Source organism: Puma concolor, chromosome A2, assembly GCF_028749965.1.
Source record: "Puma concolor isolate L17-30 chromosome A2, mPumCon1.1.hap2, whole genome shotgun sequence".
Lineage (NCBI taxonomy): Eukaryota > Metazoa > Chordata > Mammalia > Carnivora > Felidae > Puma > Puma concolor.
In genome coordinates this window covers 42,089,997-42,105,744 of record NC_141668.1, presented here as the reverse complement: position 1 = coordinate 42,105,744, position 15,748 = coordinate 42,089,997, and positions in this window count along the sequence as shown.

Genomic DNA, 15,748 nt, shown 5'->3' with positions numbered 1-15,748 from the left:
CATAGCTTCTGTTCAAATGGCTATCTAATTGCTGAGGAAACTTGCTTTTCACAGCAATCTGGAATTTGATGTAGTCCTTCATAAACACAGATGTCCAAGGAATGTCAGACATTTAAGGAAAACCCAACATCCAACCCTGACAAAGAACTATAATTCAGGAAATAATTGTGATAATAGGAGATAACTTAAATTTAAAAATTTAGTAGTACTAGACTTACGATAAAATATTTCATCAGTGAATCAGGCAGAGGTCCTTATCTTACTTAACCTGCTTCTCCCAAGATTTCTTTCCATGTGATGATGGTGTCAGACAGGATAGATGAAGCGGTATGAATTTACATGAACATCAACTACAACCAAAGTCACTGGAAGATAACTGTAGATGTGTGGTATATATGTTCCCTATCATGCAGGACTTACTTGGACCCTTCTACAAAATTCAGATTCTTTCTCCTCTCAACTTTGCTACTCAAACTCCTCCCCTGCTTTTCTCCAGACCTTGCTGTATGGGGAACTACCTAGTGAAGAGCAGAATTTGCCACCTCTAAATATGCCTTTTAGGTCTAAAAAGTATTTTTGGCTGATTACTTTTCTTTAAAAAAAAACAAAAACAAAATATAGACATGGGAGACGCTCTGAAAAACAAGAGGATGTTGTTTTTGTAAAAGATATTTATATTTGAAAGGAATATCTCAATTTGTAAGGGTGTCTCCCCTTGTACTAGGAAGAGGAAGATAACTAAATCACTAGAAACTCTGATGAATGGAGAAGATGTGGACTTAAACCTGTGTAATAACCTTACTCTTCTTTACTGTGCTTTACCTGAAAATCTTCCATAACTGGCTCCCCCAACCGTAACATCTTTTGTCTTTCTCTGGAGATGGTTGGGCCATTTTGGAAAGTTACTCAGTTTTCCTGAGTGTCTCGCATGTATACTTGAGGTATACATGTTATTAAATATCTTTGGTTTTTTTTCCTGTTAATCTGGTTTTTTTATTTTTATTTTTTATTTATTTTTTTTATTACAGGGTGAGGGATGGGGAAAGAGGAGTCTCAGTCAAGAACCTAGAGAGGAAGAGGGGAAATTATTTTTACTCCTCCATGCTAGATAATTTGTTGTGCAGTCCTATTTATTGTTATTCATTATAATAATAGGGTGTCAGTGCTTACATTCTAGTGGAAGGAGACCTGCAATAACCACAACAAATAAGTAAATTACTATGTTAGGTGATAAACTCTACAGAAAAAATGTAGCACGGAGGAGGGATATAGGATATTGAGAGGGCAGGCAGATCAAGCAATTTTCAACAGAATGGCCAGTGCAGGCCTCACTAAGAAGGTGAATCTGCGCAGGTTTGAGTTATTTGCATGGAAGATGGAAGCATGTGTGACACGTTCTAGGAACAGCAAAGAAGCCAGTGTAGCTAGAGGTCAGTGAACAAGGAGAGTAGCTAGACATGAGTTATAAATGTGGTGAGGATTAGGAGCATATCACATAGGGCTTTTGCCTTTTATAAAGAAGTTGGCCTTGCAATGTGATGTGATAACTGAGTTATGAACAAATAAATGACTTTATCTTACATACATGTTAGATCATTTTAGCACTGTGTTGATAATGGGCTGTGGAGGGGCAACAGTGGAATAGAGACGTGAGTTAAATTATTTTAGTATTCCAGAATGAAAAATTGGTGTAGCTCATGCAGTGTTCCTGGATGATAGCAGTAGAGATGGTGGAAAGTGGTTGGATTCCACGTGCAATCTGCAGGTAGAGCCAGCAAGATTTGCCTATGGTTTGGATATAGACATGAAAGAGAAAAGGATGATTCCAAGCTTTGTGTTTATAGAGAACTAGAAAGATAGTTGCTATTAACAAGAGGGGGAGGGCTAAAGGAGAAAGACATTTGAGAGGGAAGATCAGAAGTTCAATTTAGACATATCAACTTTGAGAAAATATCTAGAGGGTGGAGATATGCCTGGAATTTGAAAAGAGAGCTGAACTTGAAATGTATACTTTGGAATTGTCAGAATATAATTTAATTGTCAAAATATAATTTAAAATATTTTAAACCTTGAGACTAAATGAAATCACCAAGGGAATATTTTTAGATATAAAAAGAAGCAATCTAAGAACCGAACCCTCAGGGCACTCTAAAAGTGCAAGGAGAAAATGAGGAACCTACAAAGGTACATGAGAAGAAACAGCCAGTGCATTAAGAGTTTTGTGTCCTGGGAGAAAGTGAAAAAACAAAAACTAAAATCTATCAAAAAGTAGAAACTGATCAACTTTGTAAAATGCTGCCACTAGGTACAATAAGATAATCCCTGAGAACTGACCATTGTGGGTTGTTTGTTTGTTTGTTTGTTTGTTTGTTTTTAATTTTTTTTTTCAACGTTTTTATTTATTTTTGGGACAGAGAGAGACAGAGCATGAACGGGGAAGGGGCAGAGAGAGAGGGAGACACAGAATCGGAAACAGGCTCCAGGCTCTGAGCCATCAGCCCAGAGCCTGACGCGGGGCTCGAACTCCTGGACCGCGAGATCGTGACCTGGCTGAAGTCGGACGCTTAACCGACTGTGCCACCCAGGCGCCCTGTTTGTTTGTTTTTTAGCATATGGAGGTCAGAAATGACTTTGACAAGACCAGTTCCTGTCAGGTGGTGGGGATGCCCCACCTGTTCGGAGCAGGTTGAAGAGACAATGGCAGCCAAACTAAGTGCTTTCAAAGAAATTATTTGGAAAGTAATTTATAGCGAATATATTTCTGGACAGAATTCTTAACATGGATATTTTAATTGAGTTTCAGTTATGACTCCATCTGTGTAGCAAATAGCTTGTTGTTCAGAATAGTGTTATATAGGATGTTAATAAGTATGCTGCAAAAAAAATGTTTAAATAATTTTGTGAAATCCAGGTTAAGATTCAAACCTTGTTAAATATGTTTATAGGTAGGCACTATATTGTGAATTATAAGAAATATGTATTTGGTCATTTAAATGATCATAATATGTTTCTCATATATCCTTGGTTTTTGTCCCCAGTTCTTAGCTCACAGCTTACAGACCCCTTGGAATTTCCAGTAATGAGAGTGATAACTCTGTCTCTTGTTTTATTAATGCAGTGATTTTGGGACTACACCCAAGAAGGGGGCTGGTTGCGAGGAGAGCCAACCCTGTGTTTAAAGGGTTGGAATTTCACACCCATCCCCAGTCCTCCAGATAGGGCACAGGGACAGGAGGTTGAATCCATAGCTAATGGCAATGATTGAATCTATTATGCCTAAGTGATGAAGTCTCCATAAAAGCCCAAAAAGAGAAGGTTCAGAAACCTTCCTTCCCAGTTGGGGAACACATAGAGATTTGGGGAGAGTGGTGTGTCTAGAGAGGACAAGGAATGTCCCTGCCCTGTCCCCATATTTTGCCCTATATCTCTTCCATCTGGCTGTTTCTGGGTTATATCCTTTACAATAACCTGTAATCTAGGAAATAAAATGTTTTTGAGTTCTATGAGCTGCTCAACAAATTAACCAAACCTGAGGAGGGAGAGGTGGGAAACTCCAATCATGTAGCTAGTTGGTCAGAAACACAAGTAATGTGCTGGGCTTGCATTTGGCATCTGAAGGGAGGGGCAGTCTTATAGGACTGAGCCCTTAACCTATGGGATCTGATGCTGTCTAGGGGTAGATAGTGTCAGAATTGAGCTGAATTGTAGGACACCCAGCTAGTGTCCAGAGCATTGCCTTGTGGTGTGGAGAGAAAACATGCTCCCACGCTTTTGAAGTTTGGGTCCCAGAATACACCGTCTTAGTGGCTTCTCAGAGCTTTCAATATGCTAGTCTATATCATTAATCTCTAGTCAATATACCAAGTATTGTTTGCCAAACTTATTGGACCATGGAACTATTTTTACCTAGTACCTTTAACTATATCCAAGTGTGCCACCAACAAAGTTTGGTAAATACCAACCTAAATTGAGTAAAAAATCATAACGAATCATTTGTGAACACATATTAAATAGTATGTGTTCTTAAAGTAGAGCAAAAATGATATGCTTGTGTTCCCATTCTCTCTCTATTTGAATTAACTATGACCTGAAAAAGATCCCATCAGACCCTTTATAATTTTATTTATTCTAGCTTACATTTCATCACCATGCTTTTCTTTTGATCACTGCTATAGCTATTTAAATAGCATTGTTTTTTCAGGACTATATACCCTATAAAAGCCATCATCAAGCAAATATGACAGTACAATTTAATTTAAAAAATTCCTTTCATATTGTCCCAAGAAAATAAAAACTAGTCATTGTTACTAAATCGTATTTTTAAAATAAGATAGTATTGGCGAACAGAAGAATCAAAATGAGATTATTAGGATAAAGAGCAAATGATTCTTATAATCTAGTCTCATCCTTTACTAACTGGACCAGTATTAGCAGTTAGTGGTATCAAACAGGTTCTGACAGTTGAGTAGTGAATTCAGGTTATATCTAGTCAGTGAAGAATAGAATAATCACACCACTTCTATACATATACATATATTTTCTTGGTGAAATATCCTTTGGGTCTGTAAAATAACGGGGTAAATGGAAACAGATCAAAATACTAATATAAGTGAATAATTTATCACAGTCTCTTGAGAATTCCTTACAATTTGGAATTGCAATACAATTTGAGAATTCCATAATAAAGCTTCTAGCATGTGCGGGCAAGATGGTCTCATCTTATGGGAGAATATAAGGATTAGTTTCTCTCCCAACCCCAACCAAACCAAAAAAAATATTGCAAAATAGTGAGAAGGAGAAAGAGGATAGAAGACACCAAGTCTAGAAAAGCGATGTATAGTTTTCTTGGGAAGAGCTACAGAGAAATGAAGAGTATTTGGTGGGGGAAGTGGGGTTAAAAGAAGTTTCCCTACAGAAGAGCAAGAATTAATTTAATAGATATCTGAAAAATAATATCAGGTACTGGAGTGGAATGGAGCAATGTCTTCAAAGAGCTTAGGGAAAAATGCTTTTGAACTTAAAACTTTGTAACCAGATAAATTATTAACAGAAGGGGAGACAAAAATGAAGGCATTTCAAAAATGCAAGAACTCAGGATGCCTAGGTAGCTTAGTTGGTTGGGCATCTGACTCTTGATTTCGGCTCAGGTCATGATCTCACCTCACAGTTTGTTGGGTCAAGCCCCATGTCGGCTCTGAGCTGACAGTGTGGAGACTGCTTGGGATTCTCTCTCCCTCTCTCTGCCCCAACCCTGCTCACACACAGTCATGCTTGCTCTCTTTCAAAATAAACAGACAAACTTTTAAAGAAATCCAAGAACTCAAAGATTATTACCCACATATGCTATATGCTGATTTTTACTTTAAATTACAATGTAATAGAAAGGGTACAGCATGGGAAATGAGACAGTGGCAGGTGCGTATATATCTTCATGAAGAAATAAGGAAAGTTAGAAAGCAAGAGCATAGATTAGAATTTGACATGGGAATTTCTCATTCAGAAAACAAAACTTTTGTTTCCTTCATGGATCTATTACTCAACTTACAATTAAGTTGTAATTTACAATTAAATTGTACACAAGATTTATTTTTATAGGAATTATCTAAAATGTACCTCACATTAGGGAATAGAAAGAGAAAGAAGACAAGGCAAGGTGGAAGAAAAGGTTAGTGTATTAATTATATCATCTTTCATGGTAGGTAATCAATTGATTCTGTTGAAAGGTAATCAAAGACCAGTGATTTAAGCATATATCACTTGGAATTTTAATGATAAACACCAGAGCACCTGCTAACCTGATAATTTCTCAGATGTGGCACTGAGAAGGCAGGGAAGACTTATTTGCATTTTATAGGAACCTGTGATGTTTGTCTTTTTTTATTTTTGAGAGAGAGAGACCGAGCACGAGCAGGGGAGGGGCAGAGAGAGGGAGACACAGAATCTGAAGCAGGCTCCAGGCTCTGAGCTGTCAGCATAAAGCCTGATGCAGGGCTTGAACCCACAAACCATGAGATCATGACCTGAGCTGAAGACAGACGCTTAACCATCTGAACCACCCAGGTGCCCTGAACCTGTGATGTTTGAATTTCTGTTTGTGAAAGGATTTTTTTCTACATTAGCATGTATTTAGAGAAAAAAAACTTGGTCTATTACTTAGGATGCCTGCAGCTAATAGAAAACCCCTAAAATTAAATTTACAAAGCAATAAAATGTTTATTCTCTTTTCTAGCAAAGAGTCCAGAGGTCAGTCAGGCAGCTCTAGGAGTTTGCCAGGAATCTGGCTTTGCTTCTTTGTAGTTGTCTTCCTCTGATCAGAGGAAGTGTTGGCTTCATCATGAGCAATAAAACCTTCTCTGGAAGACCTTCAAAAAAACTTTCCCTCCCATCTTAGTGTCCAGAAATGTTCTATGTTGTTACATGTCCACAGCTAGACTAGTCACTAACAAGGGAAATATGACCACCATGATTGGTTTGGGCCAATCATGACCACCTGCTGGGGCTGGGGCTATTCTCCCCCTAAAACTCATGGTGTCCTGCAAAAATACTGACACCTGGAGAAAAAAGGTACTCTATTAGGAATTGGAAGAATAGAGGGGAGGAATTGGAAGAATGTGTATACTATGAATAGTTGAATACTAAAAAACAAAGACTTCGGTAGCCTTGAATGGTTTTGCTTTATGATTTATTCTTCACTATGAGATAGGTGTTTTAACAGAGGATTGGGCTCTTCTCGTTGTATCCCCAAGTGGTGGCTGAGTTTTTGTGTGAGTCAGGAACCAACCTCACTTTAAATACTGTAGAATCTTGGCATTGGTAGGTTTAACATTTATGCTTTCAACTATTTGGAACAGACCTCAAAGTTCCATAATATAGTAATTTGTGATTTTTCTGAAGTACAAAATTGAATTCTCTGCCTTACTAGTCTACTACTATTCATGATACAGTCATTTAAGTAGAAAGCAGGCCTAGCCACCTATTCAACGTCTATATATCAAAAGATCTTTTGATAATTTGTATTTGTCATGATGTAGGCATTTTAAGAGGGAAGTTATTTGCTAAATGGTGTACACTAAATTAGAGGTTCAAGTCCCTTTCATCAAAGTCAAGTCTATTCTATTTTTTTCTTTTTTTTCTTTCTTCCTTGTGTGTGTGTGTGTGTGTGTGTGTGTGTGTGTGTGTGTGTGTGAAGATGGTTGCTACCATGGCCCATTAACCTGATCATATCTTTCGCCACCCACTCCTCTCTGTTCCGCCCCATCCTACCTCAGTCAAACCTCAATTTTCCTCATTTATTTGAATATTGGCTTTGAATTTTTATCTACTGGCCTATAGGGAGTCAAATCTACATCCGGATTATTTCCCTTAATCTTGATGCTGCCAACTCATTGTTTTCATCTTTTCCCCCAGCAACCTATGCTGCTGAGGCCCCATGGATGCCTCATGATAGAATCTTTTTTGGGATGTGACACATTATGTAATTATCACTTAATAAATTAGCAGTTTAAATCAGTATTGCAAACATTTTCAACTATTCAATATTTTAAACTTAATTTCCTGTTATTTAAATATAATTTTGCATAGCAATAGTCACTTGAAGCATTACATGATTCATTGCCTATATTAGGGAAAAGTCATTAAAATAAAATTTTCTGCCAATATTTTACAATTGACTTTTAGTTACAACTAAATGTATTAATATGTAGATAATTAAAAGTGCTACAACATTTTCTTGTTTTTTTTTTTTAATTTTTTTTTTCAACATTTATTTATTTTTGGGACAGAGAGAGACAGAGCATGAACGGGGGAGGGGCAGAGAGAGAGGGAGACACAGAATCGGAAACAGGCTCCAGGCTCTGAGCCACCAGCCCAGAGCCTGACGCGGGGCTCGAACTCACGGACCGCGAGATCGTGACCTGGCTGAAGTTGGACGCTTAACCGACTGCGCCATCCAGGCGCCCCAACATTTTCTTGTTTTAAATGAGTTTTACCTTAGCATTTTCTATGTTATATATTTCATAATTAGAAATGGAATGAACCAGAGTTTGCTAATGCATATTATTTGATTATTTGTGTTCATTCTTGTCATTTAGATAATACCGAATCTCCTTCTCTGACACAGACCAGGAGCACTGTATAGACCTACATAGATCTGGGATATAAGATATGGAGAAAAACATTTTTCTTTGCTTTTCAGGGAAGGCTATGATCAATTCCTCTCTGTTTTTTTCCCCTGTGTAGGTAGAGGTGTATGTTAGTTGGCATAGACTAGACATGCTGCAATAATGTATTAGTCACATCCATTTTCTTAAATATTACCAAAATAAAATGTCTTAGGATTTTATTAGGAATACTATATTTTCACAAAAGGAACAGCACTAAACTAGCTTTTTGTAAAGTGTGTAATATGTGTGTTTAATGAAAATAAGAACTCCACAGTCAAATACGGGAAACACTGGATTATGAGTCTTAGGACTTCTCGAAGTCATTAATATGCTAATTTATGTTAGATATCTCCATGAAGCAGATACAGTTTGAGGCATTTCTAAAATCTGTCATCAACAAACCCTTTTGCAAGAGCAGCTTGCTGGACCAGTGTGATACTGTGTGATACTCTTTGGAAACCGTGGACTAGACATATCTTTCATTAAAGAACAAACATTTGTAGAAAAGGCAAACTTCTAAAAACTTTACTCTAGAAGCTTTCCATGCACAAGTATTAGGACTAATGTATCCACAGAGCTACTGTAGTTAGTAGAGAGAGATTAGAAGAGTGATTTGAGAAGGGTTATGATGTTAAAAGTGCAAAGTACACATATATTACCTCATTTTTCTTTGTTATGAATATTAGGAAGTTCCAGATTAAACTTGGATGTTGGTTATAAAGATAGACTGCCTGTGATTATGGCAATGCCATAATCTCAAAAGTAGAAGCCCAAAAGTCCTCCTTATTCCCAGAGTGCTCTTTGATGTCTCTGTTTGCCACTTGGAAAATGACATAAAAATTATGAATGTAGAAAGCCAGTACTGGGGAAATTAGAAACTTCACCTGTACAGGAAAAACATGCAAAGGTAAATGCATCCATATTCATTCATTACTGGAAATCTATCTTCACTGAAAAAAACTGAAGCAATCTGAAAAGAACTTCCCAAGTTTCCCACCATCATTTGGTAGCACAAGCTCTACTCTCTCTGCCTTTGCATGAACCCATTACCATCGACAAACTCTTCATGTTCCCACTTAAAGCCAAGCCCTCCACTACACTGGGTCATGTCATTCAGAGCATTCAATACACTGCTCCAGAAGTTCTTCCCTTTTATCAAGACTTTGCTTTCCATTCAATAATTCCTACCAACAAACAAACCTATTGCTGTTTCTTCCGCATTAAAAACAAATTCTCTTTATTTTTCCAACTAGTTGCTGTCTCATATGTATACTTCTTTGGAGAAGTTTAGCTACACCACTCCACCAACACTTTCTTGTTGGGGTTCTCTTGTTGATGAGCTCTACTGTACAAAATCAGTGTCAAATAATAAATAAGTTGATCATTTCTCAGGCCTCATCTTATACAATTCAATACTCTCCTTAATCTTCTTTCCTCACTTAGCTGTCAGAACACAAACTCTTGGTCTTTCGTGTCCCTCAGTAGTTGTTCATTGGCAGTCTCTTTTGTTCTATTCCCCTTGTCCTTTGCATCTTCTTAGTCCTAGTCCTTCCCTCCCTTCCACTTCTTTCTTCTTCTCCTCCCTTTCCTCTTCTTCCTTTTCCTTCCCCTTTCCTTTCTTCTATTCTCTTCTGATTATGCTCATTCCTTATGTGTCCTCTTTTCATAGTTCAAAAACTGTCAATTTACCTGCATTTCCAAATTTCTATCTCCAAGTCAGGTCTCTCCTAAACTCCATATTCATATATCCAACTGTATAAAGTACAACTCTACTCAACATGTCCAAAATACAATTTGTGATATTCTGATTGAAATCTGTTCCATCTCAGATGATTGCAAATCCACCTTTCCAGTTGCTTAGGTTGAAACCTTGGAGTGATTCTTGATTCTTTTCGTGCTCTTGCACTCACACCCCATAGCCAGTCCTAATGGCTATACCTTCAAAATATATCCACAATCTTACAACTTTATATCACCTCCAATGCAAATATCATTATCATCTCATATGGATTATTGAGTAAAGGTAAATTTCCATCCTTTACCCCTTATAGTCTGTTATCAAACCAGCAACTAGGATTATTCTTGTAAGGTAAATCAGAGATTATTATTTCTTTACCTAAAACTTTTCATTTACTCCCTTCTCACAATAAAAGCTAAATCCTTTATAATGGTCTACTAATCCTTTATAATCATCCCACCCCTTCCCTTTAACTCACTAATTTTATCCCCTTGTTCACTGTGTTCCTGCCAGATTGAACTCTTTTTTTTTTTTTTTTTAACGTTTATTTATTTTTGAGACAGAGAGAGACAGAGAATGAACAGGGGAGGGGCAGAGAGAGAGGGAGACACAGAATCTGAAACAGGCTCCAGGCTCTGAGCCGTCAGCCCAGAGCCCGACGCGGGGCTCGAACTCACGGACCGCGAGATCGTGACCTGAGCCGAAGTCGTCTGCTTAACCGACTGAGCCACCCAGGCGCCCCCAGATTGAACTCTTTACCCCTCTAGGAACATGCCGGGCATGCTTCCTATTTAGGGCTTTTGCACTAGTGTTTCCTCTTTTTGGGTCATTTTTCTACCATATGGCCAATCCTTTTACCTTCTTCCAGTCTTAGCTCAAATGTTATTTTTTCAGTGGACTTCCTGGGCCATCCTATTTAATACCATAGTGTCTGTCCACCTCCACAGTCCTTATCTCTTTTCATCTCCATTTTTTCACAGTACTCATTTGCTTACTTATGTTATCTGTTTCCTCTTGATAGACTGTAAATTCCATGAGGATAGGAATCTCTGTTTTGTTCACTGATGTGTCTTAAGTGCTTAGATCTATGACTGCTATAGAGTGAATACTCAGTAAATACTTAACGAATGAATTAGATAATTTACACAATGCACATTATCTCAGCAATTTGATTTTCTGAAACATTACAGAATCCTTCAACTCATGAAAGATTAATCTGAATAGAGCTATTTCGATTATACTAAATAAGGGACATCTGTACATAAAGACACTGATAATCTGACCTAGTCATCCAGCATTTTTTAAAATCCCAAGTAACATCTCTTTTACTATTAATTTTTTATTATTTTTTTGCCAGACATCTTAGTGTTAGAAAATAATTTTTATATACCATCTCCAAACTGTCAGAGATACTATCTCAAGAGATCATTCTTGAAAGGAGATAAATCAGTTTATATATGGATACTGGTGGATCTTTGGATAGTCAGAAAACTAAGACACTGCCCCTCAGGTATAAGAGGATCAAAGGGGAACTTTAGAAAAACTTTTATTGAGTTAAGAAATTAAAGTTGAGTGTTAACTCTTTTTAAATAGACATTCTTCCCTGAATAGGGTTGGGTGAGCTTATCTTTTAAAAACCTTTAAAAGAATCCTACTTCTCCCAACCCCTTTGAGCTATATGCATTGGCACAGACACCTAAACATGTGATTTAAATTTCATTTTAAAGCCATAATAAATGGTGTACTGATAATTTCCCCTATTTGGTATTTATAAACAAAAGAACTTTTTGTCTTTTCCAACACTTCTAGAGTATTTTCAAACGGATCATAAAGTAGGTCAAAAGAAATCTCAATTAATTCATGTTTAGATTATAAAATATCTTTTCTCCTGGGACTGCTAACAGAAAGACTGACGTCAACCTGATTCTGTCAAGAGCTACTTCAAGGGAACTTAAAGTGTCCACAGAGAATTCCAGGGCCATTTAGCTCTGGATCTAGCTATGCCTGAAGCCAGAACTCCCCTTAGACTCTTCAGTTATGGAAGACCAAAGATGTCCTCTTTTTGCTTAAGATAGTCTGAGTTGAATTCTAGCACTTGTCACTCAAACCCTTCATGAAGTGTCAGGAGCAGCAAGGAATCACATTAAGTTGCCCCCATAGGAAGAAGGGGACACAAGGGAACACAAGGGAAGGTAATGCTTAGGTAGGAAGATGAATATGTGCTGGCCTGGTGGAGAGAGTGATCCCCTGAGAATGGGAGGAAGTAGGATGGCAAATCAAATGGCAGAGCTTCCCTTCCCACTTATCTGCCTTGGAAGACTCCATGGAGACAGTACATGCTGGTCTATGAGTGCCTCAGCCTTAACAGGAGTAGTAGTGTGAGCCGCTATGATCAATCCTGTGGTCAGTGTAGACTTCAGGGGTTCCCAAAAAATTGTGCTGGGGCATGACTAGGTTATCCAGTTGTTAAAAAATAGCCTCAATATTCCATAAAGTATTTTCATTTTCATATTTTCATAAAATAATTCATTTCCCCTGTGTTCCCTGGTGTAAAAAGAGGTTGGGAAGCACTAGAAGAGGGTTGCCATGCAGAGCTTCTGTCACAGTGTAGTAGGTAGAGTAATGGCCCTCCAAACATGTCTGTATTAATTCCAGAGTTTGTAAATATGTTCAGGTACAGAACAAGGGGGAATCAAATTTGCAGATGGAATTAAGATCGCCACTCAGCTGGCTTTAACATAACGAGATTGTCCTAGGCTGTCCTCGTGAACCTAATGCAATCACAAGAGTCTCTAAATGGGAAAGAGAGAGCAGAAGAGTCAGATCTGAGAAATGGGTATCCTGAGAAGGGCTTGACTTTGAAGATGACAGGAATAAGGGCAGCTTCTAGAAGCTGGAATGGGGCAAGAAAAGGGTTCTCCCCTAGAGCTTCCAGAAAAGAATACAGACCTACCAAACCTTGATTTTAACCCATGAGATCCATTTCAGACTTCTGACCTTTAGAACTATAAAATAATAAATTTGTGTTGTTTTTAAGCCACTAAATTTACACTAAGTTTGTTACAGCTGCAATAGGAAATAATACAGTGTCTCATAGAGAGTAGAGGTTCAGTGCTTAATGGCAAAATCAGGCAGCAGAAGGTGGATGATGAGAGGTGTGGACTAAAGGCCAGGCCTGACCTGTTTTGCTGTCACTTGTTAGCCCAGGATTCCTGTACATTTCTCAGAGGGTGGCAGAGTTGTTGTGTTGTTTTTTTTTTTCTAAACCTTATTGGTTGTAGTTTGTTGAATGCTTTCTTTTTATTCCATTCTCTAACTTTATTTTCTTCTAACTTTCCACTGAATTCTAAACACATTATTAAAAAAATACAATAAAACCTTGGTTTGTGAGCATAATTTCTTCTGGAAACATGCTTATAATCCAAGGCAAATTTCAAGAACAATTGGCTCAGTTGTGATCATGTGACATTTGGCATCATGTACTACTCATATTGCAAGACTTCACTCGTTTATCAAGTTAAAATTTATTAGAAATGTTTGCTCATCTTGCAGAACACTTGCAGGACAAGTTACTTGCAATCCAAGGTTTTAATCTATATGAAAATTAGCATCTGTCCACCCAAGACAATCAACAAGTAAAATTAAAGGTCTGAGGGTGTAGTCTACCCCTTCCTATCACTACTCAGAGTAGATGGGGGGAAAAAGTGGTCCAGCAAAAATGTAACCAATATAAGAGTTTATTAGTCCAATTAGTGGTATGTTTCCACATGAAATGAAATTGAATGTAATTTTCCGTGTTTTTATTACACAGCAGAAACTGAATAAACTGTTTCAAGTCAACTTCTAATTAAAAACTTTGGGCAGTTGCTAGACCACTGACTACAGTAAAACCTTGGATTATAAGGTTTGGATTACAAGCATTTTTCCAGAACAAATTATGCTCTCAAACCAAGGTCTTACCAGTGTCTTGAAGAATTTTCCACATTAAACTACACATAAAGAGTGACTTTGCAGTCTTGCCAGTATTTCTTATTTAAAAAATCACTTGGTATATATTGGTTGAATTGTAGTTTGAACTGTATTGTTTGTTTTAATTAGATGGATTAAAATATATATTGCCTAAAGGTGAAAAGACTTTTTTCAAAATGATCAGATTCTTCACTTTTTCCATTATTACTAGTAAAGAAGAAAAAATTACCTTTATTCTGTTTAACCTACTCCCCGAGGGACAGATATTTTTCATTGAGTTTAACTGATGCATTAGCATCTGTGACACAGAAGCTGGAACATTACAAATGTCTGTAATTGTTTGCATTGCTGTAGGGAATATAATGTTGTTAATATCTATTACTGGACTAAATGAATGAATTAAGTAGCCAGAAACAAATATGATTGTCAAGCATGATTTAGTTGGCATATAGCTTTAGAACAGCTGCCAAATTTAATATGGAGGGTGGAGGAAGGTTTCATAAATTTGCAACTAACATTTGCAATGTTGGACACCTCTGCTTCCCCACTAGATGGAGGCCTTGCTTTGCTTTAAAGCTATGAGCAGCCTGGGTGTGCTGTAAAATGAATACCATTCTACAGGGTTTTTCCTTTTCCTTCTGTGTTCTATTGCTCTTTCTATTGTTCACCATCAATTGTGCATTGTGCATGTTCTTGTCCTTTGGAGTAGGCCATAAAAGGAAAAGAGGATGAAGTCAGAAGCGGGGAGAGCAGGGAAATCAGAGGGTAGAACTCGTACTAGTACAAGCTCCCCTGTGAGGAAGGCTGAGGTTTTCTTTTAGTTTCTCCATTTTCCCATCACATCATCCCCACCTGTCCCCTGCTTTTGGACATACAGGATACATGTACAGCATTCCTGATCTGTATCAAGACATACCTTTTCAGTGTCCTATTTCCTCATTTGGATTCATATGTATATCTGGTTCATCTAATACTGTGTTCATTGAACAGTTTTTATGCATTGAGCTTCTCCGCTGCAATGTTTTGGGCCACAGGGGTGTGTCCTGCTGATGGAGGAAGGGAGAGGGGAGTAAAACTGGATGCAGACTAAAATTTTAGACTTAAATTTGGTCAGATATTCTGTTGCCCAAAGTGCTTAAGGGACTTAAATGTTTTTATTGTGATAAAAGATACATAATAGAAAGTTTACCATCTTAACCATTTTAAGTGTGTAGTTCAGTGGTATTTGGTGCATTCACATTGTTATGCAACCATCACCACTATCCATTTCCAGACCTTTTTCTTCATCTAAACTGAAACCCTGTACCCACTGGACAGTAACTCCCCATTCCTTTTCCCCTCAGCCCCTTGTAAACACAATTCTACTTTCTGACTCTGCAAATTTGACTACTATAGGTATACTTCGTATAAGTAGAGTCATACAGTTTTTGTCCTTTGGTGACTGACTTATTTCACTTACCATAATGTCTTCAAGGTTCATCCATGTTGTAGCATGTGTCAGAATTTTCTTCCATTTTAAGGCTGAATAGTATTCCATTGTAGGTACATGTACATTTTGTTTATCCATTTAACTGCGGATGGACACTTGGATGACTTCCACCTTTTTGGCTGTCGTGCATAACACTGCCTGTGAACATGGGCCTACGAGTATTTGAGTTCCTGTTTTTAATTCTGTGGGGTATACACCACCTAGGAGTAGAATTGCTAGATTATGTTGATTCTGTTTAACTTATTGTGGAACTGCCAAACTTTTTTTCTTAGCGGCTGCACCATTTTACATTCCCACCAGTGAAGCACAGGGATTCCACTATCTCCACATCCTCACCAACACTTTGGAAGACTTTTTGTTACCTATATAGACCTGAATACCTATAGACCT